The sequence below is a fragment of the Triticum dicoccoides genome, chromosome 4B (genome assembly GCF_002162155.2).
Source record: "Triticum dicoccoides isolate Atlit2015 ecotype Zavitan chromosome 4B, WEW_v2.0, whole genome shotgun sequence".
Taxonomy (NCBI): domain Eukaryota; kingdom Viridiplantae; phylum Streptophyta; class Magnoliopsida; order Poales; family Poaceae; genus Triticum; species Triticum dicoccoides.
Window position 1 is genome coordinate 556,410,115 of NC_041387.1, and position 14,667 is coordinate 556,424,781.

General features: G+C 47.1%; 1 long non-coding RNA gene across 1 annotated transcript; it reads right to left on the reverse strand.

Moving 5' to 3' along the window:
- Positions 1-205: 205 nt before the first annotated feature.
- Positions 206-9,377, reverse strand: LOC119291438. The gene is made up of 4 exons (XR_005142418.1): positions 8,937-9,377; positions 8,778-8,849; positions 8,152-8,320; positions 206-7,745 (listed from the first exon to the last, which is right to left on the reverse strand). It is a non-coding gene; the product is annotated as an uncharacterized LOC119291438 (long non-coding RNA).
- Positions 9,378-14,667: the final 5,290 nt, after the last annotated feature.

Below are 14,667 nucleotides of genomic sequence, written 5' to 3' on the forward strand. Positions count from 1 at the left end.
TGTGTAAGTCATCTTACAAAAACCAAATAATCCCAAAATACTTAGGCGCGGTACATTAACTTCTACCTCGTTTCTTATTTCTTCACATATCAACCAATAAGAGACGAGGTGTGTGCATGCTTTTAATGACTTGAGACTATCAAACACGACATGCAGTGGTTAGTTCATTGCATGCAATGCTATTAATTAGCAAATAAACATTAAGGTCTCTCATTTTCTCCTCCTCCTTGATCACGGTGCACATCCTAGATGACTTACTCACCTAGACGAAGGGAGTACTACTGTATCTAAAGGAGCACAAACACATAATCTATACCAATATAAAAAGACTCAAAGGGGCAGATCCAAACCATCTCAACCGTCAAATCATGTTATCTAGCGGTTCAAATCGCTACAATGTTGAGCAACAAACACGTTTAACGCTCTAATTACCCACCACTACCATTGGGTATAAACATGTTTTGACTCAACGCTATCCTATGAAATCTGCCATGTAATTAATATCCTACCATTCTCGTGAAGAAGTAATTGATATCTTACCAAATATCAATGTGCAACTAATATCCTACGTAATATAAACGTGCATTGCACGTACATTATTACTAGTAAAAGCAAGGTCAGCTTCTCCAACGAGGCTCATACCACTGAAATTGTCATCTATTCTGATTAATTCAAATTATCCTCCTAAGATGATCTTGTACTCGTAACATTCTTGGGTAGGGCTAGCAAAATCATCAAAGTCAATCAACTACAATTCGTTTGTATCATCTTCATGCTATGTCCATATGGGACACATACAAGCTATCCAATCATCTAGTAGTAATATAACTATGATAAAACCATCTCCCCGCCTTACCTAATCGCCATCCCCTCGACGCTTGGCTCCAAGTACAGTCTGCTCCCAACAACGTTTTCATCCCTTTCGCCATACCTCATGTGCAATCATCAAAGTCAACCAACTACAATCCGTTTGTATCATCTTCATGCTATGTCCATATGGGACACATACAAGCTATCCAATCATCTAGTAGTAATATAACTATGATAAAACCATCTCCCTGCCTTACCCAATTGCCATCCCCTCGACGCATGGCTCCAAGTACAATCTGCTCCCAACAACGTTTTCATCCCTTTTGCCATACCTCATGTGCAATTTGCTCCCTGCCAGCCCGACCGGCGTCCTTTCCTGGCTTCGGGTTACTATGTGCGATGCCTCAATCCCACATCTCGTGTTTCCCTGCTGGGCACCGCCATAGCCACACAGGCAGTCGGCATCGCAATGGCTAACCCACAAGACACAGCCCGAGAGCACGACGTTACCTACCAATCCTGCTGATCATATTTACACATATAAATCCAATATATGTCCGATTGATCATATTAGACCCTAAAGTTCTCTAGTTTCAATCTCTAAAGGTGTGCATCTAGTACAAATCATAACTACGATCCAAACAAGCCCACTATCATGGTATTCATCCAGTATAAAGCAAGCTTTCACTGGATCACTATAGATCAAAAAAATAGAATTTACTTATCCATCTGATTTTGTTTCAAGATCACAATCAACTAAGTAAATCTAAATTGTTCCAAGGTTATTAAAGATCTATCTTTCCACCAATATAATATCACTTCATAAGTACTACTCTCCTTCCACTACTGCATCTAAAGGAGCACAAACACATAATAAAAGCAAGATCAGGTGCTCCAACAAGGCGCATACCACTGAAATTGTCATCTATTCTAATTAATCCAAATCATCGTCCCATGATAATCTTGTACTTGTAACATTCTTGGGGAGGGCTAGCAAAATCAGCAAAGTCTACCAATTACGATCCATTTGTTTCATCTCCATGCTCATATCCATATGGAGCACATACAAGCTACTAAGCTTAGGCCAAAATATCACAAATCCAAGTGCTCAAGTCATCTCCAATCTAGAATCCAACTAGTAATATCCAAGATCATCCAATAGTCCACCAATACCGCATTCGTGCTAATCATACTATACCTATATAAATCCAATACATCCCAGGTTGATCATGCTACACCCTAAAGTTCGCCAGTTTCAAGCTGTCAAAATATCACAAATCCAAGTGCCCAATCTCAAGTTTAACTCCGACCTAGAATCCAAGCACATATATCATTAAATATTTAAATCTAACATTTCTATTACTCCAGTATCTTTGTTTTCTTCTTACTAGTTCAATCCAAGATAATGTAATAGTCCATCAATTTTCACAATCATGCGGATCATATTACACATATAAATCCAATATATCTTCGATTGATCATACTACACATTAAAGTTCTCCAATTTCAATCTCAAACGGTGTGAATCTAGTAGTAACCATAACTATGATCCAACCATCTTCCCACCTTCCCCAATCATCATCCCTCGACGCTTGGCTCCAAGTACAATGAATAACGGAAATGACAGTTCGCTCCCACCAACGTTTTCATCCCTTCCACCATACCTTAGGTGCAATCCGCTCCCTGCCAGTCCGACAGGCATCCTTTGCCTGGCTTCGGGTTACTATGTGCGATGCCTCAATCCCACATCTCGTGTTTCCTTGCTGGGCGCCGCCATAGCCACACAGGCAGTCGGCACCGCAATGGCTAACCCACGAGACACAGCCCGAGAGCACAACGTTACCTACCGCCAAGGCCAAGGACGCACGGCGGGAGAACGTGTGATGCCGGATCAAATCATTAGCACAGAACTCGCAAACAAGGGAAGGACACCCAGCCAAATCGGCAGGAATGAACAATGCACATGAGGTGTGGGAGAGGGTGAAAACCCTGTCAGCCGCATCGGGCTTTTATCCACCAATATAATATCATTTCATAAGTACTACCCTCCTCCTCGTACTACATCTAAAGGAACACCAACACATAATAAAAACAAGATCAGTTGCTCCAACAAGGCTCATACCACTGAAATTGTCATTTATTCTAACTAATCCAAATCATCCTCCCAAGATCTTGTACTCGTAACATTATTTGGGAGGGCTAGCAAAACCATTAGAGTTTACCAACTACGATCCATTTGTATCATCTCCATGCTTATATCCATATGGGGCACGTACAAGTTACTAAGCTTAGGTCAAAATATCACAAATCCAACCTAGAATCCAACTAGTAATATCCAAGTCCATCCAATACCACATTCATGCTGATCATTACTATACCTATATAAATCCAATACATCTCAGGTTGATGATGCTACACCAAGTTCTCCAGTTTCAAGCTCATGTCAAAATATCACAAATCCAAGTGCCAATTTTCAAGTTTAACTCCAACCTAAAATCCAGGCAGAAATAGCATTGAGCCTAACACAAACAACATTTCTATTACTCCAATATCTTTGCTTTCTTCCTACTATTTCAATCCAAGATGATGTAATAGTTAATCAATTTATTACACTCATATAAATTCAATATATCTCTGATTGATCATACTACACCCTAATGTCCTCCAGTTTCAATCTCTAAAGGTAGTAATCATAACTATGATCCAACCATCTTCCCACATCCCCAATCACCATCCCCTCGACGCTTGGCACCAGGTACAACGACAATGACAATCCGCTCCCACCAACGTTTCCATCCCTTCCACCATACCTCATGTGCAATCCACTCCCTGCCAGTCTGACCGGCATCCTTTGCCTAGCTTCGGGTTGCTATGTGCGATGCCTCAATCCCACATCTCATGTTTCCTTACTGGGCGCCGCCATAGCCACACAGGCAGTTGGCACCGCAATGGCTAACCCACGAGACACAGCCCGAGCGCACGACGTTACCTACCGCCAAGGCCAAAGACGCACGGCAGGAGAACGTGTGATGTTGAATCAAGTCAGTGGCACGGAACCCACAAACAAGGAAAGGATACCAAGCCGAATTGGCGGGAAATGAAGAATGCACGAGAGGTGTGTGAGAGGGTGAAAACCCTGTCAGCCGCATCGGCCTTTGCGCCAAGCCGTTACGGCAATGTCGGTCTTCAGGAGATCGAGTAAAGCTTCTCATGTGCTTTCTCATCGGTCCTCTCCAACTACCTCAGCCTCCACTGGATTACTATAGATCCAAATATTAGAAGTTATTTGCCCACCAGATTTGTTTTCAAGATCACAATCATCTAAGTAAATCCAAACTGTTCCAATGTTGTTAAAGATGTATTTATCCACCAATATAATATCACATCATAACTACTAGCCTCCTTCTCCTACTGCATCTAAAGGAGCACAAACACATAATAAAAGCAAGATCAGTTGCTTCCAAATCATCCTCCCATGATGATCTTGTACTCGTAACATTCTTGGGGAAGCTAGCAAATCATCGAAGTCTACAAACTACAATCCGTTTGTATCCTCTCCATGCTCATCCATATGGGGCGCATACAAGCTACTAAGCTTAGGTCAAAATATCACAAATCCAGGTGCTCATGTTATCTCCAACCTAGAATCCAACTAGTAATATCCAAGATCATACAATAGTCCACCAATACCGCATTCATGCTAATCATACTATACCTATATAAATTCAATACATCTCAGGTTGATCAAGCTACACCCTAAAGTTCTCCAATTTTAAAGCTCATGTCAAAATATCACAAATCCAAGTGCCCAATCTCAAGTTTAACTCCGACCTAGAACTAGAATCCAAGCAGATATATCATTGAACCTAACACAAACAACATTTCTATTACTCAAATATCTTTTTTTTCTTCCATCAATTTTCAAAATCATGTTGATCATATTATATTCATATTAAATCCAATATATCTTCAATTGATCATACTACACCCTAAAGTTCTCTAGTTTCAATCTCTAAAAGTGTGCATCTAGTACAAATCATAACTATGATTCAACCAAGCCCATTATCATGGTTATCTAAGTCCAGTATGAAGCAAGCTTCCACTGGATGACTATAGATCCAAAAATATTAGAAGTTATTTATCCAGCAGATTTTTTTCAAGATCACTATCATATAAGTAAATCCAAACTTCATAAGTCCTACCCTAAAGTCCTCCAGTTTCAAGGTTATTAAAGATCTATTTATCCATCAATATAGTATCACTTCATAAGTCCTACCCTCCTACTACTGCATCTAAAGGAGCACAAAAACATAATAAAAGCAACATCAGCTGCTCCAACAAGGCTCATACCACTGAAATTGTCATCTATTCTAATTAATCCAAATCATCCTCCCATGATGATCTTGTACTTGTAACATTCTTGGGGAGGGTTAGCAAAATCATCACGGTCTACCAACTACGATCGTATCATCTGCATGCTCATAACCATATGGTACAAGCTACCAAGCTTAGGTCAAAATATCACAAATCCAACTGCTCAAGTTATCTTTAACCTAGAATCCAACTAGTAATATCCAAGATGATCCAATAGTCCAGAAATACCGCATTCATGCTAATCATACTATACCTATATAAATTCAATATATCTTAGGTTCATCATGCTACACCCTAAAGTTCGAGTTTCAAGCTCATGTCAAAATATCACAAATCCAAGTGCCCAATCTCAAGTTTAACTCCGTCCTGGAATCCAAGCAGATGTATCATTGAATCTAACACAAACAATATTTCTGTTACTCCAATATTCTTGACTTTGGCTCTTGTTCTAATTTAGGATTTGCACATGGGTGCTCTATTTGGTGTTGGCCCTCGACGTTGTGACTCGCACGGCCTCGCAATGTAACTTTAGATGTCAAGTTTGTCTGCTAGGTAAACACGTTCAGTTACCGTATCCTCATAGCGAGACTGTGCCTCGGTGTCCTTTCAATCTTCTTCACTCTAATGTTTGGGACCCAGCTCTCTTCGCCTCGAAAGGAGGCCATCGCCACTATATTATCTTTACAATTATTTCCCTTGACACAAGTCGATATATTTTATGTCTTCTTGTAGTGAGGTCTTATCTATCTATAAGAAGTTTGCCACCTTGGTTCATACCCAGTTTTCCGCTACTATCCATGTCTTTCGTGCAGATTCTGCTTGTGTGTATCGCTCTCATTTGTTGTGCAGATTCCTTGTTGAGCAAAGCACACTTGCTCAGTTCTCTTGTCCTGGTGCTCATGCTTAGAATGGGGTTGTTGAGCGCAAGCATCGTCACCTTCGTGATGACCGTAGCCACCTATCTCATCAACATTCATCCTTCCTCAGCTCTACAGGGCGACATTCCTCTCGAGTGTCTTTGTGAGCATTCTCTCCTAACTACTCAACACTTTATTTGTTTGGTTGTGTTTGCTACGTTCGTCACGCACCAAACTATTTGATCAATCTGTTGAATGTGTCTTCTTAAATTACAGTGATAAGCACAATGGGCTATCGATGTTGGGATCTTGTTAGTCGTCGGATGGGTATTTCTTGATATGTGACTTTTGATTGAGTCTCGTCCTTTCTATCCGAGTCCATCCTCTCCTTCGGCCTCCTGCATTGACAATATTTCTTCCCTCAATTTTCCCGATACACTTATCACTCATTTATTGCCCTCGCCCACCTATCCCAGCTTATCTTCCCGTACTACTGTTGTAGACCCCACACGTCGCCACATGCGGCTTCCCCACCTCGTTCATTACCTGAGGCTACCTCACCTCGCTCATCCATGAGGTTTCCCCGATGATTCCCCCTTATCATCTTCTTCACTACACTTGTGGTCCACGTGTTGTGGATCCTTCTAATGAGCCATCTCCCTCGTCAAACTCTCCTTCTATATGTCGATCATCACTGCGATGACTCTAAGTACATTGCCTTTGTGAAGGCTCATAATAACCACCATAAGAGTGTGCTAATAAGGCATATTCCCTTACTGATAATCCAAGAGTTAATGTTTCTTTTCTTAACTGACAAGAACATAAAACAAAATTTAGGATGTCTCTGATTTTGTCGGCTTCTATAAAGACACTATAGTGCAACACGATTACACATCTTCTACTATGCAGTCACCTATACTTGTGGTTCTCTTTCCCTCGAAGCTTATTTCTACTGTTACGAGACCATAGTGCATCTGAAACTATTTATCAAGCTTCAGTCAACCCATAGGCTTTGAGGTAAGTTTATAACGTTACTTGTTTGTTCTCAGGTATATAATCCTAGTTTTTGGAGAAACACGCACAATCCAAATCAGAACCGTCATATGCTAGATTGTGTCGTGCAAATAAAGGGAGCTATATCGAGGGGGGTTATCTAGATGGGATTATAGTTCACTAAGAAATCTGAGAGTATTTGCCTCTAGAAATGGACATTGGCCCCAGAACATCAGAACCGTGCGTGTCTTTCCACAAAGTTAGAACTTATTTTTTTTTAATATCATATAAAAGAATCGTGGAGCTTCTTAAGCCGGTAACTAAGAACTCAAGTAGTAGTATATCTGGTAGGTAGGAAGATAACTGTTGCTTCGGTAGTGGAAAAATAACTAACAGAAACCATGACTATGTTAATCAGGCAACCATGTTAAGTAAACAAAAACCCTCTTATATGTAGTAGGCAGGAAGATAGGTTGTTGAATAGTACTGCAAGAGAACTGGGAAATAATGCAAAAAACAAACTGATAATATTGTACTAAGTAATTTACAAAAATGGTCAAGCATTTCCATACCTGGTGATTTCATGAACCTTTTATATCACATTGTATTCAGGAGCGTAGCTTTCAGACCAAACACCTTAAAGCGCAGTTCCAGATGAGAAAAAGTGTGTCCTAATTCAGGTGCACTGATTTTTAATATTGGAGCTGAGACCTGTCACGAGCAGAGTTCAGGCATAATCTATTCCATTAAAAATATAACATATTTCCTTTTTTGTTCACTACAATTTCATTATCACAGTTGAGACCTATCTTGAACAGAGTTAAGGCATAATCTATTCCATTAATCAAATGATTTTTCTGTTCTGCTCAGAACAATTTCATTATCACAGCCGAGACCTGTCTTGAACAGAGTTCAGGCATAATCTATTCCATTAATCAAATGACCTTTTTCATATTCTGCTCAATACAATTTCATGACCACAACTGCATATACTAGCAATTTTTATCAGCACAAAATTTCCAGAGATTAGAGCAATTATGCAAGAAGGAAAGCAATGGAAATATTAATGATTTGAAAAATAAACAAAGCAGGATCAAAAGAGACAAGTCACACTTACATAGCGATTGCTTCTGCAGCTAACATCTTCTGTCACAATCATCATAGCACCATAATGCACTTGATCATAGGGCGATCCATGTCAACTTGAGATCCTTGATAGTTGATACAAATGCTCAAAGATTGCCCCTTTAAACCCAAACCGAAGTACATATCCCCAATCCATGCGCCTGCACATAACATGTGGAAATTATAACGAAAACGCTGGAAAGCATAGCCATAGGCTGGCAGGGGATAACTGACTGAACATGTGACTTTTTCGGTCATCCCAGCGCATTCAGGTGTGTATGCTACTGAGCTGCGCAGTTTACCCAGTAAATTGAACAACCACACACAATTGATCACCAAGCAACAGATAAGTAGAAGAACAGCTGCCGCATAAACCGTGAACCACACAGGTGCTGCATTGCCATTTAGTTACCAAATGGCGGAGCAGAGTAGATCTATAGCAGCAACAGTCTGGATTCTGAAATTCACTAGCCACTTCCCTGCATCCACGGCTGCTCATCTTATTAACCGTTCCTACCATGTGAATTCGCTTGTCCGAACAACGCAATGTAATGTATGGGTTGTTCATGGCAGCATGTATGGTTGTTTCTGATTCCTGAGGGGGGATGTGTATAGTACCTTTCTTGCGGACGCAGTAGTTGTGGTCGACGGAGCAGGCGTCAAGGTCGTCGCAGGCCTCCCTCCCCACCGCTGCCACCATCCATGGACGCTCAGATCAGAAACAAATGACAATTTTACAATCAATGGATTCCCGACAGAGGGTTGAAGGGCACGCACCGTGGTAGTTGAGGGTCGCGCACGCGGAGGCGGCAGCGGAGACGTGGCCGCGGAAGCGCCGACAAAGAGGAGGATCTGCGGCCTCCGGGCACTCTGCCGGGGCGCCGTAAGGGAGGGGGGCTCCGTGCCGTCGTGCGCCCAGCCGTCCACGGCGCCGCCGTCCTGGGCATGGTGCGAGGGGACGGGTGGCGCTGTCCTGCTCCATCCCCGCGAGCTGAGGCGAGCAAGAACTGGGCGAGGCGGCGGAGATGCTCCATCTCCGTGGCGTCTAGGGTTCGTGGGCTGAGGCAAGGAAGATGGGTGTACGCGTGCTTGAGTGCGGGGAGGGACGGCGCACGAAGAAACGGGAAACACTCATCAATCGGCCGATGGCGGAAGCGACGGGATGCGAGACGGTGATGGGAGGAGACAGCGGCGGCGGATTGCGTTGGAGACGGAGGAGACGGACGATTGCGTGTGCTACTGGGCTGGGTTTTCCTTTCCTACAGTAAAAGTGGAGGTCACGCACCAACGGTCAGAAGAAATAAATACTGCAGGGCCTTTTACTGTAGCTTCTGCCTTCCCAGAAAAGTACAGTAGCTTGTGATTCCAAAATTTGTGAATGAAATTTGAAAAAAGAGGTAACCTTATTTTTTCTGAAACTTTTGAACCATTTTTGGAATTTCGAACATTTTTTGGAAAACCTGAACAAAAAACAAACATTTTTTTAATCTTAAAACATTTATTGAAAAGTGTATCATCCATCCACACGCAAGATTGTAGTAGTCATCGTTCAACGTGTATCCATTATCACTTGCTAATAAAAGTGTATCATCACTTGATAATGGTTACAACGTTCAACGAGGAAGAAACTTCGATGGGGCATCATCCATCCACACGCAAGAAGGAGCTTTCATGGCCATCCTAACTAGCTCATGTGCTACGCCATTATAAAAGAATACGAGGAAACTTGCAAGCAAGGTTGTAGTAGTCATCGAAAATCACCGCCGCTATCCCCCTTGATCAACCTTTATTCTTCATAGTTTCCACGACTTTTAAGTTGTTCAAATTTATCAACAACTTGTTGCATCCCACTTTTGGCGACAAATAAACCCCAACACAATGCCATAGCTTCAGCATATAGTACATATATACACATGTCGATCTTTCAGTCAGGAGCAGATAGTAAATTACCAGATGAATCACGAAGGACACATGTCCAAATCGATGCACCTTTTATGTGGTCTTGATCAAAAAGTTGCATCCACATTAACTTTTGACAAAACCAGCTGGTGGCTTAAGCCATCCATCTTTCTTTATCATTGCATTTGGAGCTAATGAGGCGACAAGATTCATTGTTAAAGCTTTGATGTTTGATACTATTTTATTATAACTCTGTGTTTGTTCACCATGGACAATTTTCCTTCTTTCCCATCAAAAATACCAATAGGCGATGGCTATTTTCCATGTATATTATTTTGACCGAGAAGACCAAGATCTTGTACCGGAGTCTGAATCAAAAAATTCCATTATAGCTTCACCTGCCCTATCGATATTGCACGCCCTCTTGATATATAATCTCATCCAACCATAAAAGACGACATACCTCGGCAGCTTTGCTGCATTTAAATAGTAGGTGAGTTACATCCTCTCTACATGCGTTGCACATGGGCATTGTATAGAAACCATAATGTGTCGATTGGGAAGACTGACTCAGCAAGGAAGCATCCTCCTTAAGGTCTACACAAAAGGATTTTCACCTTAGTTGGGAATTGTTTCTTTTTTAAGAAAAGGAGGGTGCACCCCCAGCCTCTGCATCTGAATGATGCATACGACCATATTATTAATTATTCCCAAAGACCTTACAAGGTAATACATCAAAAAGTCTGAAGCCACCATCTTGGCAACACCCGTTGCTACTCCTATCCCTTGATGAAGGGGTGTGGAATGTCGGAGCCTAATACCAAGCAGACATCACACCAAAACCTAACATCTAAAGCTAGATGTCCCATCCAAGCCACTACCTAGACTGGGTCACATACCGGTCTGACACACTCCCAGTAAGCACCACACACTGCAAGGGTCGTCACCTCCATCTTCCATTGATCCATCCTCAGAGCAAACCTGATGCATCGACCTTACTAGGCCTGTCTGCCATCGACACCACCATGACGCCAGACAGCGTCCTCCTCCTGCGCGAGTCCATCTTCGCGCATCGGACGTCGGGTCTCCATTGCGCCATGCTGCCGAGATCCGCCGCCATCATTGCGTAAGATGAAGCACCGCTCCATCAAATACACCTCCCACTGGTCCCTCGAGCCGAAATGCAACCTCCAAGACTGATGCCCCCAAGAGGGAAACAACGTAAGAGCGCCGCCATCATCCGATCGAACTGATCTAGGGTTTCCCTCGGACGTAGCGGATTGAGGTCTTGAGCTTCTCCACGGCGATGCCTTCATGAAGGATACGACACAGAAAAGCGCTGCCATCACCGGCCTTGGCGCCTAGCCGAGAGCGGGGCTTTAACCCGGATCTGCTCGACGAACCTTCATCCAGCATCTTGTGCATCTGAACTCAACCACCCCCGGCACCTCAGCGTCGTCGGTGCTTCAGTCACCACCGCTTCACCTCGCGTCTCCACGCCCTGGCCATATGCTCATGGCGCCCCTGCCACACCGCACCGGCGGAGTCTGGCCACTAGTTGCATCACCACCTCTGTCCCGCAGGGTAGCCGACCACTCCCTAGTCAGCAGCCTCCATCCCCGATCAGATCTGAGTGCACCCAGATCCGCCGCCAGAAGACACTGGTGTCCGTGTACTCGAGCTGAGGCTGGCCGCCTGCTCCGTCTTCTGGCACCTCCGCCTCGCCTTCGTCCTCCGCCTCGTCCTCCTCCTCGGTGCTGGAGTCGATCACCTCCGCCAAGTCCTCGCCATACTCCGGATTCATCCCGAACCACTCTGGCGGCACTTTCTCGCTGCCTTCAGCCCGCTCGGGGATGAAGACACTGGTGTCCGTGTACTCGACGATGGCCGCCGCACGCTCGATAAGGGCGCCCTCCACGGCCTCCAGCTCGGCCTGGGCTTCTGACCGGAACGCGGCCAGACGGTCCAGGTCCTGCCCTGGATACCACGCCTTGACGAACTCCAAGGCCCGGCGCGCTCCGGCCCAGGCCGAGGAGCCCTTCCAGGCCTCAAGACGGTCGGCAGCGACCTCCAGCCAGTCGGCAGTTCGGCTGGCGGTGCGCAGAGCCGGCGTGCCTGGCCACAGGGCGGCAACCGCCTGGGCGCCGGCATGCTGAAGCCGGCGCATCAGCCGGTGAGCCGGATGAAGACAGGCTTCAATGCTCAGAAGCTGCTCATCGATGGTTCGGGGGGCATTAGCGGCGATCTCCTCACCGTTTGCCCTTCGCGCCTCACGATCAGCCTCGATGGCCAAAGGGACTGCCTGCGAGTGACCAGGGAAGAAGTCTGCCAAGACCAAAAAGAAGCAAGTTGAAAAATCAGAAGTCGGCCTGACACATAGTCAGAAGCCCGAAGAAACTAAAGAAACTTACCATCAACGATATCCTCGATCTCGTGGAAGCCGGAGGTCAGCATCGCCTCCCTGTCAGTCCAGGAGGAGCGCTCGTTCTCGAACTCGGCCAGGAGAGCGGCCTCCTTCTTCTCGGCCTCGTCCTGCGCCTTCTTGAGCAGCTCCTTCTGCTCGGCCAGCTGTGCCGCCAGTAGGTCGCGCTCCACGGCAAGCTTGCCACACTCCTCCTCCTTGGCACGCCGGGCGGTATTGGCTTCGCCCAGCTGCTCCTGAAGAGCGGCGTTGGCTCCTGAAGAACGAAAGAAGAGACAAATAATTCGTCAGCAAAGAAGATCGCCGGGGAGATCCGGCCCGACTGCTCAGCAGTCGGCCCGAATCTCGGGGACTACAGCCCGCGGGTGCGCCAGCGCGCCCCCGCGAAGAAGAAGAACTTACTCCGGCTTTCCAACAAGTCGGCAGCCCGCTTGCTCAACTCCTCAACATTGCGGTTGAAGGCAGTGGCGCGGAGGTTGTGATACTCCTGCAATAAGTCATTGAAGACAAAGTTAGTATTTGGAACTCGCCAGAGGGAGTTCCGAACCGCCTGCTCAGCAGCCGGCCTGGAACTCGGGGACTACACCCAGTGGGTGCGCTGGCGCGCCCCCACAGAGAAAAACAAGAATCAAAAAGGAAAAGAAACTTACTCGGACGGCCGTTCGTGCGGCCAGATGCGCTCTGGTGCAGGCTTGAAGGGCGTCGCCTTCGGCCCGCAGCTTCGCCTGGACTTCCAGAAGCGATTGATTTAGCGGCCCAGTGCCACCTCCGCGCAACCACCCAGTGGGCGCGGCGCTTGTGGCCTCGGCGTCTAGGGTTGCCGAGCTGGCAGCGCCGGTCTCCCGAGGTCGCGGCGCCGAGGTCGCCCTCTCAAGACGGCGACGCACCGGTGAGGCGACTTGGAGAAGCAGCCGCGCCTCGGCCTCGTCCGTGACCGGCGGCTCCGACGGACCCATCGGCTGTTTGCCGTGCGGTCTCCCAGACGACGGTGGAGGCGGCGGTGGTGGCACGGGAGTGTCCGACATAGAAGCCTCGCCGCTCTCCTTCTCCACGACGGGGTTCTCGGTGCCGGCCTCTCCAGTCTACCCCGTGAACTCCGGAGGCGGCGGTGCAGACGACAGTGGGGGGACGAGCATCGCCGATCGGCGACGCGCGGCCTCCTCGGCACGCCTTCTCGCCGCAAGGGCGGCTTCGGCATCCTCCAGCTTCTTCTGGGCGGAGGCGGCCGCCCTGTCGGCCTCTGCCTTCTCCAGACGTTCGTCCTCCTCCTCCTCACGCTTCTCCCGCGCATTTCGCTCCGTCGCCTCCCGGAGGTCGGCGGCGGGGTCGGCCCGCCGAGTATTGGCGGACGTCTCTGCCGACCCCATGACGGAGGGGACGCCGACTCTCTCAAGGGAAAGAGGGGCCCTGAAGAAGAATGGAGGAAGTATAAAAGAAGACTCGGACAAGATTCAACGAAGGAAAATAAAAAAGCGTAAAGACTTACGCAGAGACTAGCGGCGGCCTTCTCACTTCCCTTCGGAAGCGGTTGGCCTTCGCGGCCGCCTCCTCCCGTCTGGTCGCGGCGGCCGCCCCCTTTATCTTCTTCAACTTGCCGCCGAGCGCACTCGGCCCGGCGTGACGCCTCTTCAAACCGCCTTGGCCGGCGGAGGAACCGACCTTCGGCTGGTGGCGCGGGGCGACCTCCCCTTCGGCGTCATCATTAGGCCAGTCGGCGAAGGTGGCCGAGGGCCTGAAGCCGCCTTCTGCTCCTTCTCCCCCGCCTTCGGCATCGGCTTCCATCGCCGCCGCCCCCAAGTCGGGGTCGTCGACATCGCTCTCCGCACGATCGGGAATATACTAGCGGGGCTGTCTCGTGGCGCCGGCTGCAGGCTGCATAAGGGGATTCTAGCTCAGAAGAAACCGACAAGAGTCAGAAGCCGGAGTCGGCCGCAAAGAAGACAAAACAATAGGGGACGCGACTTACCACTGGTGGGGGGTTGTCGCGCGAGTACGGCTCCTTGCCGAACTGCCAGTCCTCCTCGAACTCGCAGTGCGTGATATGGTTCACCAAGTTCGCCACCTCCTTGCGGGGCATCTCCTTGGTGCTCATCCGACTTGGGTCTCGGAGGCCGCTCATCTGACAGATCAGGTGAGGCCGGCCTTGGAGCGGGAGAACTCGGCGCGTCACGAAGGCGGCCAGCAAGT